Genomic DNA, 18,049 nt, shown 5'->3' with positions numbered 1-18,049 from the left:
GTCTCTCTCGGATCAGCGGGGGTTGTATACAAACAAGTATTTAGCGGCGTTTAATGGGAATTATCCAGGCCGAGGTGGGACAATTAGGGGAGGATTATTAACACCTGGAGTCGGCATCACGCTGTTTCTTGAGTCGTTCGTTGCCTCCTCGCTTTCATACCGGGGCCATGAGTTACATTCTCGTCGACCAACCAGAAACCACAAAAGTAACCGTCCCTGGGACTGACTCGTTCTACCGCGATTCCGGTTTTTCAATTCGGCCCCGCCAGAAAGGAAAACGCCGCGCCGAAATCGTGGAACCGTGAAATCGTTTGAGAACGACATACCTGAATCTTTCGCGCAATAGTTTCTGGAAATCTTTGTATTTTCTATTTTCATCTGCACCAAATAAAAATTAAAAATTTTAAAATTTGTCCATTTTTATAGCGACAATCAACGTGTTAACGGATCGACGAATGTCTAGGGTGGAAAAAGAAGTACCAGCTAATTCGATGAAAACAAACAGATATATCCTGTCGAGGGAACTGAAAATCCGACACAGCAGGACACGCGAAATCCCCTGAACGATATAACGTGTCGAGGTACATAAACGAGACTCATCCCCCGCGTGTCCTGTGTTTTGGGACACAGGATCGTACACAGCGTGCAGCTAACGTTCAACTTCCCTCCCCATTAATATCCTCGTAATTGGTTAAAACCCGTAACTGATGAGCGAACTGTAAGTTATTATGCAAAGAGACCCTTGGTTCTCGCGACGATGGGGGTTTATGGGATACGGTTCAACACCTCTTCATTACCCTCTTCATCCCTCGATAGATCGAGTCGCGTATCGGTGTGCATACTGCCGTTACACCGTCCCCAACTTTGTCATTGTATCACGGATCGTCGATGCCACGCCTGGCTCGTTACGAGGTTCATGAAAGAATTCAGTCGAGTGAATTTACACGCTTCGTAATACCCTGTGGAAACGGTAAAATTCTCGTGGAAATGACAGAAAAATAAATAAAATTTTTGATAAAATTTTAAACCCCCTAAAAATTTAAATAACGTTTAATCTCATAAATTTGTGCCTCGTCTAATTATTCTAAATTAAAATTGAACATATCAACAGGTATTTAAAATGAAATTTCAATTGTTCAATTGAACAGGGAAGAGGCTGAACAATGGTACACTCGGTGTTTCCTATCTCCCGGTTACATTCTGATCCGTTGAACTTTCAACCCCTAAACCTACGCCCCATCTAATTACGCGGTATCAGGTGTCACCGGCGAAGAATCGAAGTTTCTCCCTATCCTGGATCATTGTGCTCCGGTCGATCGTTATACACGGTTCGACGCCTACGTAAAACGGTCGCGAGGGGGAACGTAGAGCTAGTCGATTCATCTCGAATCGTTCGACTCGAGCCAGTCGACTAAACGGAATACTTAGCGATCTTCGGATGGTCGAGGGTGTAAAAGAGGAAGGGCAAAAGAGCGCGACGGACCGTTCCAAGCGTATATCGTTTTCTCTTTTGTAATCGCGCGACAGCCTCGAGTCCTTTTCTCCCGACAACAATGCGCCATCGCAGTTGCGTGTCCATTTTAAAAGAAAAGATCGCTGGATAACGAATTTCCCGGCAAACCGGCATCGATCCGTTCGGGTTATTTCAATTAATTTACCCTCTTCGATCGAAACACGGCTGGGAATAGAAAAAAAAAAACCGCCGTGAAACGCGTTTCAATCTCGTTTTGCTTCCGTTCGCCACTCTGAACGTCGCGAATCTCCGGTTTCCGGCTAATGGAAAAATTCCATTAGATCCGTAGTAATCGCGGTAGATTGTCGTCGAGGGAAAGGCTCGTCTGACGAGCTAACGAGGAACCGAGCACATTATAATGACGTGCTCCCCGTTGGTCTGGAGCTTCCAGAAACGAGCCGGATATCTTATGATAATCAAAGTTTATTGTGTCATAACACGGAGGAGGGAGCAAATTGGATTGCAAGCCGCGCAGCCAGGTAAAGAGGTGTCGCGAGGCGGAGCAACTTCAAAGATGGATGTATGTATGTATCCACAGGGTGTTCAAGAATAGATCATACCCTCTAAACTGAGAAAAAATAACAATAAAATCTTTCGATATTGTAAAAAATTTTTAACTCTAATAAAAAATGATTTTTTTTCAAAAGTATTCCTCGTGTTCTTCTTCCTTGACTTTACTTTACTTTGGTAGAATCATATTTGCACAAAATGAAGATTAACTTTGAAAGGGTTGATTTTTGAATATAATAGTTTAGGTATTAGAATCTTAATAGACAAATCGTAAGTTCTTCTTTTTTTAACACCCTGTATGAAATGATAGAGAGAAAGGAAATGGCGAAGAAAGTGGTCGAGTGCGAATTCTTGCGTGCGCACCGATCTAACGAGCAGAGAATGATGGAAGAGTGCGAAGGGAGGGTACGCGATGTTCGGTATTATAATGACGGCCCTCTTCGAGCCACGGCAGCAAATGTGAAGGGTTCCATTTCGAAGCTACCACGACACCTTCGTTCTCGATTCTTGCTCGCCGAGTGCCATCGATTCGTCCAACCTCCTCCTACTTTCCACTCACCTCCACCTACCTTCCATCTTCTCGTTGCAGTTCGCCTCCTCGACCAGCTATCTTCCTCATTACACGTCTATCTTCGGTGTGCTCCTCTTGTCGCAAAATCAAAGAGGAACGGTGAAAGGGGATCGGCGAACAGTCGTCGCAGAGAAGTCGACTGTAGGCGATGTAGATACGGAAGAAACGCGGAGAAATTTCCAGGCAAGTCAGTCAATTTTTATCGTAATGCATTCTAGCACCAACTAGATATTTCGTAGACAAGCACAGATAATATTCAATTTCTGTAACTATAAAATTCTATAAGGGGGATGAGTTTCTTTAATTGGATCACTATTTAGATTGACTTATTTTGTTTTATATTCAGAAAATAATTTATTATCAGTTTAGATAAAAAATATTTGGGTGGTTCAATTATGGAAATCTTCTCCTAGTAATGAAATTAAGCATCGCGTATCAGATACTCGATCGCCAATTAACGATCTACTTCACACAGCCCTAATCTCAACCCATTCTACACATCTTGTAGAACTAAAGAACTTAAACCACGCCCCCTAGTGAAACATAGTCTTGCTAGATCTTTAGAAGAGAATCGTTTCACACTCGTCGCGTATCAAGCGTCCCGATCGCTTACGATTTAATTAAACTCGAGATGTAGGTCAAGTTAGACGGACCAGGAGAGAGAAAAAAAGTATAACGGTTGTGTAGGATACACGCGACGAGTCACGTATCCGTCGTTGAAAGGGTTGGTCGGTCGAGTGAGAGGGTCGCGAGGACAGGAGGTCGGCAAGGGTGCCGGAGACATTTTGAAATCTGTTTAATCTTGGCCCTCGGTGCGTAAGTGAAAGCTATCTCCGTGAATGCAAAATCAAACAAAGCGACAAACAATCTCATTTCCTCTCTGTTCGTCATTATCTCGGTTGCTCTGCCCGTCTTCCTTTATTTTATATGGCCACCCCGTCATCGAGAGCAGCCAAAGTTACCTCTAGCTGGCGTCAGATCGCACCCCTTTTGCATCGTCGCTTTGATGTGTGCACTCGACACCATCGTGTCACACTCCAAGTGTTTATGAGGCGAATCTTTCTCTCCTTTTTCCCAGCCTCCATCTCCTCCTCGTCATTTTTCCCTCGCTCACTCCGTGTTCTCTTCTGATCGTTCCTGAATACGACCCGCCACCCTCAGTCCGTCTCTCTTTAGTCCACTTTCGTTGGATAATTAACCAGCTACCCCTTTCGCGAGCCTCGTCGCTGGTTGGTCCGCGGTAAGGTCATCGAACCGGAAATAGCCTCGCTCACCCGACCATCGGCTGGAGAAGAGGAACACCGTCAAGGTGAGAGGATGAAACGCAGACCCTGGTAATTAATCGGGAACCGATGTTGTGCGTGCAATCGTGTGCAAACGCGCGTACACTTCATTTTTCCTTTGTTTTCATTTACGATTCCCTTCTTTTGTCCTGCGGCAATTGAACAACTTCTAAAATCCCTGGCTCCATCGAGACGACACGTCGGATAACGTGAAGAGAAATTGAAGGAAAATTGAATTGAACGAAGGAAGATTAGAAAATTACGAAAGAAAAGAAATTCTTCGCCGCTAAGGGTTAACAAATGAAACCGCAACATCCGTATCGAGAAGAGCTTTTGTACGTTGGAAAATTGTTAGCACAAAGAGGTGGCCCATTACCGTGTTATTTCACATTTCCGTGCACAAGAACCTTCTGCCACGCGATTCAATTATTTCGCCGACATGGAAATTACGTATTTACGAGGGCAGGCTCGTTTCATCCTTTCCGTTCATCGCTCTTTTTTACTCGACCGACACGGAGCGGCACGGCGGAGGCGGCGCTACTGAATGAATGACGAACGAATGTGTTCCCGAAACTTGTTTCGACAGCGACGATAATAAGGGCCCATTGAGATGTTACGGGAACACGGCAACAGTCGCCATTGTGTCTGGCCAGGTTTCGTACCTGCTCCAACTCGAGCGAACATCCTGAAATATCTTCAATGGACCGGACACTGATTCAGGAAACGGAACTTTCAACCTTCTGTTTGACTCTCGTTTGTCCCTCTTGCATTTTTCCCTAATAAATTTCAACCGTTCACAAATTTTTGGTGATACTTGAAATTGTTGAAATCATCCTCCTTTCAACTTCCAAATATGAATTATTCCATATTTTTCATCTATTTTTCTTTGCTCTCATTGTCGACACAATTTCTGTCGAGATTGTTCAATTTCTCATCGATAAAATGCAACTGTATCGCGAATATCGTAGAATCTCAAAACGTGTCTGCACGTAAAAGACACGAAAGCAACTCGAAACCCTTTCAGATCGAAAGAGGTTTACGCAGTGGGGTAAAGGAGTAAAAGCTCGGCATTGTCGTCTGGAAATCCTCGAGGTTTCAACGTCAATTAAAGCGACCAGGTGTATTCCTGATGCGGCGGGGTATCAATGGCGAGATCCGGTGCTTGTATACGCGCGGAAAAAGCGGCAAAGCCGGGGAAACGATCGCCACGACTCGACGATAAAGGAAACCGACATCTTTCGAAAGTAGACTTTCACAGTGGCCAGGAAGATTAAAGGACCCCGACTGTCGACGGCAATCGCAACAACACAACGCCTAGGGACGACAATGGGAGGCGGTAGCCGAGATTATGACCAATAAATTGGACCATGGTTCATTTCACTAATTCCCATAATAATCTAATAGATTAACGATTATCTGTTTAGTGCGGCTCGTTTACGTTCCGTTTACCTTCTTCGGCTCTGGGTTCATTGAAAATTTTCAATGCACCAAGCGAGCCCTCTGGAACCGGAGGATTACTCGTCGAAAAAAAAGCGGACGGACCCATGGCGCGAGAAAAAAATACTCGCTTTTTCTATTTTTTTTCCTACCCCTCCTCCTGTTCGCGTTATTCGTCGCATGGCGAGAATTTCAGAAATCGACGCTCGCGAGTTTTATATAAAAAAAAAATAGCGGACAGCGACAAACACGAGGACCCGGCGACGGTACTATTTCAATTACCCCGAACGAATCCATCGATGATGGTAAAGAGAAATAACGGTTGTACACGCTTATCGATGGCTGTTGTCCAATCGAAATAACAGGTGCTTATTTGCCGGGATAAATCAATGATACGAAAAATAAGTGAAGAGCGGTCACGGTCTCTTTGTCACGGGGAGAACAGCCGACAATTTTAGGGTGCAATTTAATTTAATAACAGCAACGGGATAAATGGGGGAGCTGACGGATCGGCCAACAGTTAAAGAGGAGGACGGAGGGATGGGGGTTGAAACGAGGAAAGACCGACGACGATCGGTATTTAATGCCTTCTGCGATTGACACGTAAGAGTTAACCGGCCACCCCATCGCATTTTGGATAATCCAATGAGCCGTCGTTCGTGTTTTAACTCTCTCGGGTGAACTTCACCACCATCGAATCAAAGGGGATGAACACTTAGAGAAATTGCGTTTCTCTTGAAAAATTCTACGCGCGGGGGGATTGAAAAAACCGGGCCTTTTGAAAGAAATGAATTCTACAAATAAGAGGGAGGAGAGGTTGGGGATAGGAGCATCGATCGTGATCGCGTAGAAACCAGAGAAACAATCGACAGAAATAACAAAAAAAAAAAAGAAAATGAAAGAAAACGTCGCGGTTCGTGCCGATTGCGGGTGCACGCAAAAGAACAAAAAGCCTTTTCTGACGAAGGGTGGACCAGATTCTTGAAATCAAGCAGTCGCGCGTGTCGTGGTACTTGCGTATCTCTGTGTTACGTGGGATGTGCGTGACGTGGGTGGACAGGTTAACGCGCACCAGGGATTTCTGTGTCCCTGTGAAACGCTTAGCGAGATTGCACCCGACAATACAACAATACAACGTGCATGACACGCCCGACGGGGATTTCGTGGGGTGAAGAGGAGGTAGAGCCGCAAGAGGAGGAAGAGCAGACACCAGGAGGAGGAAACACGAGGGAACAGAAGGGGTGGATTTCGAGCAGACACTGAAATCTCGCCAATTCTAGAGGGATGCCTTGCCACACCCCTGTGTTGCTTGTGTTTGCCTACGGATTTCTGCGTGTAAATGCGTCACGGGCTACCGTTTTCGTCTTCCATCTTCTCTGACTCCATCGTTCACATCTTTCTGTTTCCTTCTTTCCTGGACATTTGAATAGCAGTCCCGAAGACGTAACGCTGACATTGATGCGATGATTCTGAATTATATATTCGAAAGATGATCCAGGCTCGATATAATTTGAATTGAATCAGGGATGATCATCTGAAACCGGATGGACAATGAGTCTGCCCTGATTCAGAAGCAAAGTGGCAAGCTGTTGGCACAAAAAAGCAGTTCAATGTGTATGTACCAAATGCTACAACCTCACCCTTCGATGGGATAGGCGTTCGAGTAGGTTTCTTCGTGTGCTCATCCGTATGTATCTAGCCCATAAAATAACACACAATGCTGGCATTATAGATGATGCACAAGTGCACGGCCTCTTGAGTTTGCGCTAAAGATTCGTCCTTTGGTATCTATGCGTGTCTTTGTGCTATCGCTAAGGGCACAAATGGGCAATCCGACGTGAACCATAAAAAGACCCTCGTCTTTTGTTGGCAAGCACGTAACAATTTTGTTTTTTTTTTTTCACTCGTCCTTCGTACGACAATTTTTGGAAAATTTAACAAAGTAAGATCGAACTTACATGGACGGCTATCTGTTTCTATTTTGAGACGAATTTTTCAGCAAGGAGGTGGGATGACCCACTTCTTCGCCATTTAAAAATCAATATCACGTCGCCTGAAGAACGTATCGCTATACGTCAAAGTGAGATCAAACTTTTTCAATCTCGATTAATTCCGCCGGGGCGGTATTGCCGTGACAGGACGATTGTCCGCTGTTAAAGAGCGCGGAAAACTGCGGTTGAGTGACACGAACGCTTGAAATTTAAAAAAAAGGAGAGAGAGGGAGCTCTATGAAAATAAATAGAACACGATTTCCCTGGCTGACAGGTACCTACCATCGTTTCATGCGTACCGCCACGCCAATTGATCTTTGTCACAGACTCTCCTGCGAGCAGAGGAATTTGGGAAATAAATTCTACCCTGTGGTGGAAATACTTGATAACCGTGACGTGTGTTCGATGCGAACGTTAACAATGTCACAAATTTCTTTTCTTTTTAAATGCTACCGTGAAAAGTAACAATTTTTCCATCAGAAAGGTAGCCGAAAAGATTGGTGGTTGCACGCCAATGGGGCGTAAGAACGGTCTATAAATGGTTAAGCCGGCCTTACAGAGTTCGCTACCGGGGATAAAGGTTATAGGCCGATGATTCGGTGCGGTTCTTCGACATGTGTACTCACACACGTACGCGTATTCGACTGGAACGATGCTGAAGCACGTGAAATCTCCATGTAAGAGGCTCCGACCTTGCGCTCCCGTGATGCCCGAGGCAGCTACCGAGGGAGAATCCCTACGGATCCTCGATGACGATGACAAGGGCCGACAGCCTTTCCAAACACGCAGTTGTAAACGTCTGCTCTACTTTCATGCCTGCTCGTCGCTCGCAAAGGTGACGATCCGGATCACCTAAAATGATGCGATGTATTAATTACAAATGTTATTTTACTACCCTGTATTAATAAAGATCGTCTACTCTTATCTTCTTCTCTTCCACTTAATTTTATAAACATTCGACGATAATCTTCCAAACGATTATTAACTTCACGAAACGCCTGCACGTGCAACGAAACGTAGGGATGCAAGTAGTATTACCAGGGATTAATTTTTTCGAGAGTTTACACACGAGAGGTTCATCGATTTAATCAGACTCTAATGAGTTCTAATGGTGATACTACAGGATTATTGCTCGTTCTTCGAGAATGCATAGAATTCACAAGATAATTCTTCCTTCTGAACCCTTTCAAAGTTTTCGAAACAGGTATCCAGCATCTTGGATTGTACGCTCGGTCGATTTTAAACGAGCACAGACGCGATACGATTTCGTTCGTTTCGGTATATCAACCCTTCATGGTCTCCATTTCCGAAAGCTGTAACACTAAAGCGTCCGCGACAACAACAACAAGCAGATTTGGTCGGGATTGACGCTGCTTAAAGGACACGCGGCTAATCTCTCTAATGCTGGTAATACTTTGGTTTTGCGTGGGTATTAAAAGCAAATACACTTACGTCGAACGAGACCCCATTTCCATGACGCTTCGACATGAAGGCATTGTGGTATTAGAACATAAAGGCGGTTCCTTCTGACCCCGTTTACGTTTTTCGAAACTTTTGTGCGTGGACGACACAAATACCCTACCGTTCGACTAAACTCCGACTGTGCATACTTTCAAAGTGGATAATCGGTCAGTCGAGAACGAGGCGGTTGCCTTAAAATATTTGCAGAATTTTTCAAAAAATAAGCAGAAATCGAACCGTGATAATTTACAGGGGTTGAGAGGGTAGATCGCTGTTTGCGCGGGAGGATTTCGATTCGAGTTTCGCGGTTAGATTTAACGCGGACATATGTCAATGTTTGCCCTCCGGCACACACGGTTTTACGCTCATCTGGTTACTTCGTCCTGGCGGACCCTTCTTTTCGTTCAGATGACCGTAGATCGACGACCACCCTTCCTGACAGGCGTGAGAGAAATGGGGTACGCAGGAAAAGCGATTTACATACCACTTCAAATTCAATTGGAAATTTGACGCGATCATTGTCCGTGAAAAAATACGGAGTAATTAGTAAAATATACTTTCACCGATGTTAAGAATGAAAAGTTACGTATGAAAATCACGAATACGCGGGACAGAACGTCGAAGTGTTAATTCTCCTCTAATGAGAGGAACTTGGACGGTGCATATTATTTGACTGTGAGCTATTTACTCACCGCGTTTGTTCCGTTCTAAGTTTCCGTTTCCTTTGGATCGTGTGTTGTACTGGCTTCGAGTGGTGTATGAAACGCGCAGTGCTAGGGAAAGCAGCTCTGTTCGTCAGTTCGTCGAACAGACGAGAGAGAGAAGCATTGTGCGAAATGGTACATTCAACCGAGTTACGAGGAGAGACTGAACTTTCCTGTCAGCAATGGCTGCGATTCGGTGCTGAAAGCCGAGCTTCAAAACCGAGGAACAAAATTGAAACAGCCTCTGTAGAAATTCAATCGGTGGGTGTGAATTTTCTGGGGCAAGTGTGGGGAAAACTGAATCGAACTTTCATGAAAATCTGACAAAGAGACTAATAGAAGAATTTAGGTAATTAGAAGATGAAATATTGAAAAGTCATTAATAAAGGAACCTTAATATTTTGTGAGTTATAATTAACGAAGAGGTGTTTAATGTTACAAACGAAGGAGTGTATTATGGATGGTCATATTTTTAAGAAAAATTAAATCAAAATGAAAATCAAGGGTGGTTCGTAGACATCCGTAGAACTGGAGAGGAGGTGTGAATAGACCGTTCTCCGTAATGAGGAACCTACTGGCTAAGCAGCCAACCATCCAGCAGCCCATCTATCTAGCCAACCCCGTGTTTCATCCCCCCATATCCATTCTCCATCCGTTCCTATCCCTTGGTGTTCCTTCTTCACACCCAACCCCTGAACCGGCCTCTGGCACTGATGTTGCCTCTGCCACTGTGGACCCTCTTCCACGCCAAGGTTTGTTCGCATCACAGCCTCCATTTTAACCTCTGTTGGCCAAGCGATGGTTTTCATCCGGTGAAAGAAAGTGAACGTCTCGCAGAAGCCATTAAAGATGGAAAATAATATCGTGTTACGTTTATATTTATAATTTGCATCAATGTAAACGCGGCCGCAACAGTGTACGACACAGACTCGAGACTTTGATTCCAAAATAGTTAAGCAAAATGACCAATCGAGTAAACTCGTCTTTGCGCACTTTTGCAAACCTTTGTGCAGAAAATATTTGTTCGTGTTTCTTTCCCCTTTGTCCCGTTATTTCCATCTTCGTTGAAGATCGCAGGGGGGAAGGTACAGTATACCGAGCGGATTTTCCGTTTACCTTTCACCAGTAATTTCCATGACACTCGTTAATGCGACCCGGCCAAGTCGGAACGGAATAAATCGCGCGACGAGGATAAAGAAGGGCGGAGGGTGGAAGGAAGAAACAGAGAGACACCAGAGACGGATCCTCGCGGGAGAGGAGCTCGCTAGGGGGAAGAGTGGCTACGGGGAATCCTTTAGTTAGGTCGGGAAAAGCGTAGACACGGCTGAAAGTTGAAAGGATTCTCTGGATTAAGACGCGATAACGAGCTTCGCTCGCTCTCGAAAAGCCGCCCTTAAGAGGATCACCAACGACGCCGATTCCGTGATTGGCTGATTATCCGGCTAAAAGTAATAGCGGCGGTTTATTGTTTTACCGATCTGACACTTCAGATCCAACGGCAAGAGATCCTCCACTTGGCAACACCCATCGCGAACATAAGAGAGATGAAAGATGCGGACAAAAGTAACCCAGCCGATACATAGAGAACGATAGCAATTAGATAAATTGTCAAGCGAGAGGGACAATCGAGTCCTTTTCAAACGGATCGTCGATCGCGATCACTGCTACCCGAACCGGGTATTCCTTTTCTTTTTTTTTCTTTCCACGCGAACAAACATTGAAGCTACACGCAAAAGTCTACTCGTACCTTTTGATTTTGTTTTTCCCATGGAAAACGCGGATAGAGGTGGTCGTTCCGGTACACCAAAGAGAATTGGCAGGTCGGACGCGACGAATGGAAAAGGACACGCAATCGAAAGACAATGGACCTCAAACCTCTGAAGAGGGAGACCTCTGCATACACGTCACGTCACCTATTATTGCGATAACAGCTAATCATTCAGGATTCCTTGTTCCGTCGCGTTATGAAACCCGACGTACGCGGAGACACTTGAGGAAAAGAAAAGAACGGATTTTCCAGGTTTTCCTAGGAAAATCACGATCTAAAACCGGTTATGAAACACATAATCAAAGTGAATATAAGAATACTGAAATTCCCAAGCGTAATACGTTATCTAACAAGGAGTTAGATTGCGTTTGCAGATTTATTATTCACTCGACATTAACACTGATATAAGGTGATTATCAGGTAATAACACATATCTTAATGATTTCAAGTTGGCATTCAATCAAGTGTATTGTTCAACGAAATATCATACCGAAAGGTGTTAAAATTGTCAAGAAACTCGAATCAATGGTAATTCTACTATACGATTTTTCTGCAGATTCATGGAAAAGAAGGAAACAAAGAGAGGATCCGTATGCATGCATAGCTTCTAGTTAGCACGGATCCTCCTCGTAGCTCTCATACGTTGTATCCATGATGGAAATGGGAGGACACTCTGCGTTTTGGTCCAGTGACTCGAATACGGACTCTCCCTAACGAGACAATGAATTCGTTTGATAAACAGGAACCGGCAAAAAAAAAAAGAAGAAAGAAAGAAACGCGACGATTCGTTTCCTCGTTACATTGACGTCGAACCACCACCATCATCCCTTCGCTCGTTCTCTTTTTCCCTGTGTGTGTGTGTCTATGTTAGGGAGCGAATACGAAAAAACAATCGCACAGGCGTCATTCCTTTACCAACGATGACTACGAGCACGAGAGCATGCACGGTGAAGAGCAGCTTCGACTCTCTGAAGCGTTCTCCAAGTGGATAAAATAACAGTGGGGGTGTGTGAGGGTAACAGGGTGGTTCTGGAGGCCGGCATAGATCAAAGCTAACCTGCGGGGGTGACCGACGACCTACCGACAGAATACCGACTCGCGACTCCCTTTTTCTCTCTCTATCTCCCACGATCTCTAGCCTTCCAGTTCCAGGCGTCTCCTTCTTCTTCGTCTCTCGTATTCGCTTGCACTCCAGCTCGTTCAAGTGGCATCGGCTCTCGAGAATCGAGAAAGGAATAAATAACGGCCGCGGCCTCATGCGTAAAACGATGCCACTGCAAACAATCCCCCTCCGATTTGTTTAGGTATAACAATCTGTCTCACCCCATTGGCAAGACCCTCTTCCTCGTCTTCCTCCTCATTCTTCTTCTTCTTCTTCTTCTTTTCAATTTACGTGCACCTTCAGGGCTCGTCGACCGACTGACCAAACGACTCTGAATCTTTTATTTTATTTCTTGCAATTTTTCTAATGGTCCTTCTGTAACACAGAACCATCGGTTAATCATCGGTATGTTAATGATCGAACAAAGTTCAGGTTCGAAGGATCGCGACGAGGTAGGTGAAAAGAATTGTGAGGCAACGGGACGGGGTCGCACCTAGAACCGGCTTTAAAGACGACAATTAGATGACGTGGTTGTCAGTCGGTGTAACCTCGGCTGCCGGATTCTCCATATTCATGGGAGATCAGCGCGCGTTTAGTCGGGGGAACGCCGGTAAGTTGATCAAAGGCACGGCTGCGATGTCGAGGTCCTCACAGCCCCTGCGAACCTTTCGCTCTTTATTACTCAAACAACTCCCGGGCACCCGAAGCTCAACTGTACTTTTCAAATAATGACCCCGTCATATTGTATACCTTTGCATTTTTGCATTAACAACCGCACGCTTTCTTTAATGTTTCGAGTTCTTCAGGAACAGGAGAGGGATCCGTATCGGTTTTGCCCCTGAGGTGAGGACAGAAGGGGAAGACACCGAACGAAAGGCAGAGTTTTTATCGAGCTTTCTATCGTTTCAGTCAGTCGTCGTAAAATTTACCACCTTTTATCGACCATTTTTAATTGTCCGACAGTAAAATCCAACGCGATCGGGTCGATCAGTAGACTCAGGCCAAACTCTGATAAACGAATGACTCATGATTCCGTGTATAATTTATGTTTCATTCGATGAAATTTCGAATCGATTACATCGGTAAAACATACGACTTCTCGTATCTTTATCTAATCGTGGCACATTTATTTGAGCGACGGCTTACCAGATTCCATCTCGTTCCTAAAATTAACTCGCTGCGAATAATTTAATACAGTTAACGCGCCGTTGGTTGTCGATGAGAATCGGGGGATTAATTGGTTCTTCAGGGAACAGGGTTGAAACACGAACGGGAGAAAAATCGACCGGCAAACAGGTGTGACTGGATATCGTCGGGTTTAATCTCGAGTCACCGGTCTCGACGAGTTTGACACCGAGTTGTTCAAGCTGGGAAGAGGACGAACGAGATTCTTACATGTTCGTCCGATTCTCCAGTGAACGCGGAAACCCACACTCGGCTAACACCACTCTCGGTCGGAATTCAAATGGAATTAAACGCACTTTTCCCAGCCGTGTGGCACGTTTACACGCAGACAGGCAAAGCGGAGCGTCGCGAAAAGGTCGTGCAGCGGCACGCCGCCATTTAATTACGCCTTGAAAAGGTTGGTAGACAGACAGGTCGGCAGGTCTGTAGGTTGATACAGTGGTAAAGGCCGAAATGTATACTTACTTCCGTCCTTGCGGACTTGCCAGGCTCCGTATCTCCTGGCTGCTACTGCTTCGCCCAGTGCAAACATGGATATGAAAGGTTAAGCTTTTGCCCCTTTGGCAAAAAAGCCTTCCAGGACCTCCGCCCCTCTCGGATGTCTTTCCGTCTGACTGCGATTCCGAATGGCTGCGATAAAATTTGCTCTTCTCTCGTGACGTCGAGAGAGAGATTACAGTTATCCTTGCGAAAACCACACCGCCATCATGCAAATTGAAACTGTTCTCCCTTTTTCATTCTTTTCCTTTTCCCTTCCTCTGTCTTCCTCCATTTCCATGCCGCTCTTCATCCTCCACCTTTCCATCGTGAACCTCCTCGTAAATATGTAAATATCTTTAGCAACCTCGCGATTTTCTCTCCTCCAGATCCACGAACCTCTTTGTGTATTACCGTTTGTTTATTGTGACGCGTGTAAAAGTCGCAATTAATTTGAAGCTCGAGTGTCGGAAACCTTTCGTGTCCCTTTTGTGGTACTTTCACCGGAGATCTTCTTCCTTCTCTGCTGGATCTGTTTGACTTTAAGGGATGGAGTTCCGTTGGATGGAAGTATTCTTTGTTCGTGTAAGATCGTCTTCGAGACACGATAAGATGAAATACAATGAAAATATGTTTGATCGAGATGATTGTTATCTCCCTGTTCGATGCGATAGCTTGATGGAAGAATAGAAATAATAGATGGAAATTAGAAACGACATGGAAAATTATTAGGATACTTATAAAATTAGATCTTTATAAAATTCCTGTTAAGTTGATTCCGTTTGGGTATTAATAATCTAAGTAAAAATCATCTGTCTCACAAACCCCAAAGAAATATTCCAACATCTTCCAACGACAATCCGCTTCTTCATACCGCTCCACCGAATAAGGGCAGAAAATTATATCGATCTACATTGATATAAACTCTCGAGGAGCTTGTCTCTCGAGTACACACATCAATTTTTCCACGCTCCAATACTTGTACATTTGTATTCAAACTTCTTTACCCGCACTCAAGCTCACATGTGTGTCCCTAGGAATTCAATAAGAATTATGATCTCAACGCACGTCAGGCGGAAGATATTCGACAATTATGCTGGCCCATTTCTCACAGATCCTCGCATTATGGGATTATCATTACACGTGTCAAATATCTATTCTGGATTTCGAACGATTTCATCGTGCCATTGAAAAATATCGGTTAAGACGATTACATTCGAAGCTACCTGTATTCGCTCCTCTTTTGTTACGCATTTTCTAGGAATTCATGACAAATATAAAATCATTGGAGTAAAAATATTAATCGCTTCTTACGCGATTTTTTTATAGATACAAATGAAATGTTGAAATGGTAGTGACACCTAATCATCTTTCAAACTAAGGTAAAGGGAAAAGGGTAAAATGGGGTGTTCAAAGGGGTTCGAGGAGATGCTGACATCTGGAGGCTCAGAGGGTAGGTAGTTTCATGAAAATGGGGGTGGAATTCAGTCGGTAAAGCAGGTTTCATTCGCACCCCTATCGAAGTCTGCTTCTCTTATAAGTTTAGTGGCGAATGGTAAAATTCTGACAGGGTAAAATCGGATGCTACGTTAACTGACTGATGATCAAACGGAAGCTGATCAACTATAGGTACCAATAGAAAATGAAATTCTATCTACCCTATCGAAGAAAACTACCCTGCCATGGTAAAGTAAAAATTCTTTTTTCATACAGTTTCCTGCGAGAGAAGAACATCCCTCGTTAGGAAGGAGGGTTGAAAATCGTGGAAACTCGTCCGGCAAAACGGAAGAAACGGATAGCTCGATAAAATCATTCACGCATCATCGTAAAACAGCCATCGAACTTGCTTCCGTGGCGTTTTTCCAACGGGAAATATTCCGACAAATTCATAGGGGTTGTCGATCGTATATCAGACTGGAAACTGTTATGAAGGATTCCCCAGTTACGAGATGCCTTCATTTTCAAAACGAAACGAATGGCTCGAACGTAAAACGCGCTAACCAAAAAAAAGTGTTTGAAATAACTCCCCGGTAAATTTAATGGATGTCTGAAAATATAGCTCAAAAAATTCCCTCAAAGTGTCAACGTCAATATTCCACCTATGATTGAATCTTACAAAATAAATCATATGGATGTTAATTAGGAATTTCTCCTTTTAATTAAGAGCTCATTAAGCAGGTAGTAATTAAAACCACTATCGACAACGACTTTGCTAATTAGTTCCACGTTTTCTTACCGCTTCTTTTCTTTTTTACTCTTTCGTTATCGCATTCATTCCGGCAAGAAAAATAGAAAAACCAATCCCGAAGAAATAGAGAGATAAGGAGATTTTAGAAGTGTTTTCCGGGATAACAGATCAGACAATGAAATACGAAAGGATTGAGCATTGATAATGTTTATCATTTTTGGCCTATAAACGATACAATCAAGTTACGTATTTAATCACGATCAAAAATCGAATGTATTATCTCTACGTGAGATCTGACATGTACGATTACAAGTGTATAAAATTGCTGTCAGCAAATCAATCAATGCGAGACATTTATCGAATTTAATTCTCATGTCAACTTCGTTTCGTAGAGATAAACAATCGATGCTTACGCAATGCGATTTTTAATTAGCCGTTCGCGATAATGGGACGAATTAGGATGAATAGCGTATCGCGCTCTTGCAAGCAAAACAACTTGATTAACCGCAATAGAATCCGTGACCTCCATTTGCATTCCACGATCAATTCCAAGAGCTGGAAATTCATGGAAAGCTACTTTCTACACTCTTTTCTATATTCTTCATTAATTTCTAAAAAACAATTGGATCTATTAATATTCGAACACCTTCATTTTCCGACTATAAACTTTTTCGAAAAATTTCTACTTTTATCGCTGTTCTTGATATACCACAAGGTACCGTCATATATCTTTAAAACCGCAAATGGAGAATAATTTCCATTGATGTTATCTCCTATGATTTATGTTATAAATTGTTCTTTGAAATAAGATATTTCCTTATTTTTGATCGGTGATGTATTAACTCTCTGTCAAAGATTGCTGAATGAGCAAAATAACGAGTATCAGAATCAAGTGGTTAAACATTGCTGCGGGGGTGAATGAATTGAATACGTAGCTGTGGTTTTATATTCGAATCATTGAGAAAAAAGTATAATGTCGGCAAATAACGCCTTTTCCTGTATTGAATTTCATACGACGGGTCGTAACAATGGGGGATCCTCTTCTAACATGTTTCACGGTGTTGTTCCGCGGAACGCAGACGAAATAATACGACTGAAAATGTCTGTATAAATACAAAAGCACGACACGCTTTTCACGAATCGATGCTTCGTTCGTTATCAAACAATGGATAGATATTTTCGAAACAACAAGGGAGAAACGCAACCAACGAAACGGGGGACGCATTATTCGCACGAATTAGTCCACTCATTCGTTATTTTCTTCCCTTTCATTTTTTCCTTTTCTCTTTTTTCGACGAACGTTCGTCGTCATTTTCTCTTTTTTTAATTTTTATCATCGATCAGTCACTGTGAATTTCATCGTTTCTGTAATCAGTGTAATCATCGCTAAATAAATTGCACGCGTTTTCACGCGTCCTCGAGCAACGCCGGCTAAACGGCGTTTCACTCAGTTGATTGAATCGAAATAAATTGCACGCCAAATTCGACGAGCGATATATTTTCGAATCGGCGAAACGTATCCCTCGTTTTCGAGTCACGAAAGAACGCGAATTAATCACGATTATAGGCTACCATCCAACCCTCCCTGGCGCGTTCGAAACTTTTCACACAATTCTATAACCTGTTTCGCTCGGAAATCTAAATTCAATAATCTGATTTTGCCGAAATTGCATCCAATTTGCATGGAAAATTCGACCGACTCGTAGCTGACCGCGCACCTGACGCTACCCGGTAAACTTTTCGGAACAATACGAACCAAGTGAAACAGAGATAAACAGCGAAGATGAAGGACAGGATGAAAGAGACGGACGGAGATAGCAAGTTGACGCGACCTCTCAAGTAAAAATGACATCTGATTA

Source organism: Osmia bicornis, chromosome 14 (genome assembly GCF_907164935.1).
Source record: "Osmia bicornis bicornis chromosome 14, iOsmBic2.1, whole genome shotgun sequence".
In the NCBI taxonomy this organism is placed as follows: Eukaryota; Metazoa; Arthropoda; class Insecta; order Hymenoptera; family Megachilidae; genus Osmia; species Osmia bicornis.
Note: the sequence above shows the minus strand (reverse complement) of the source record.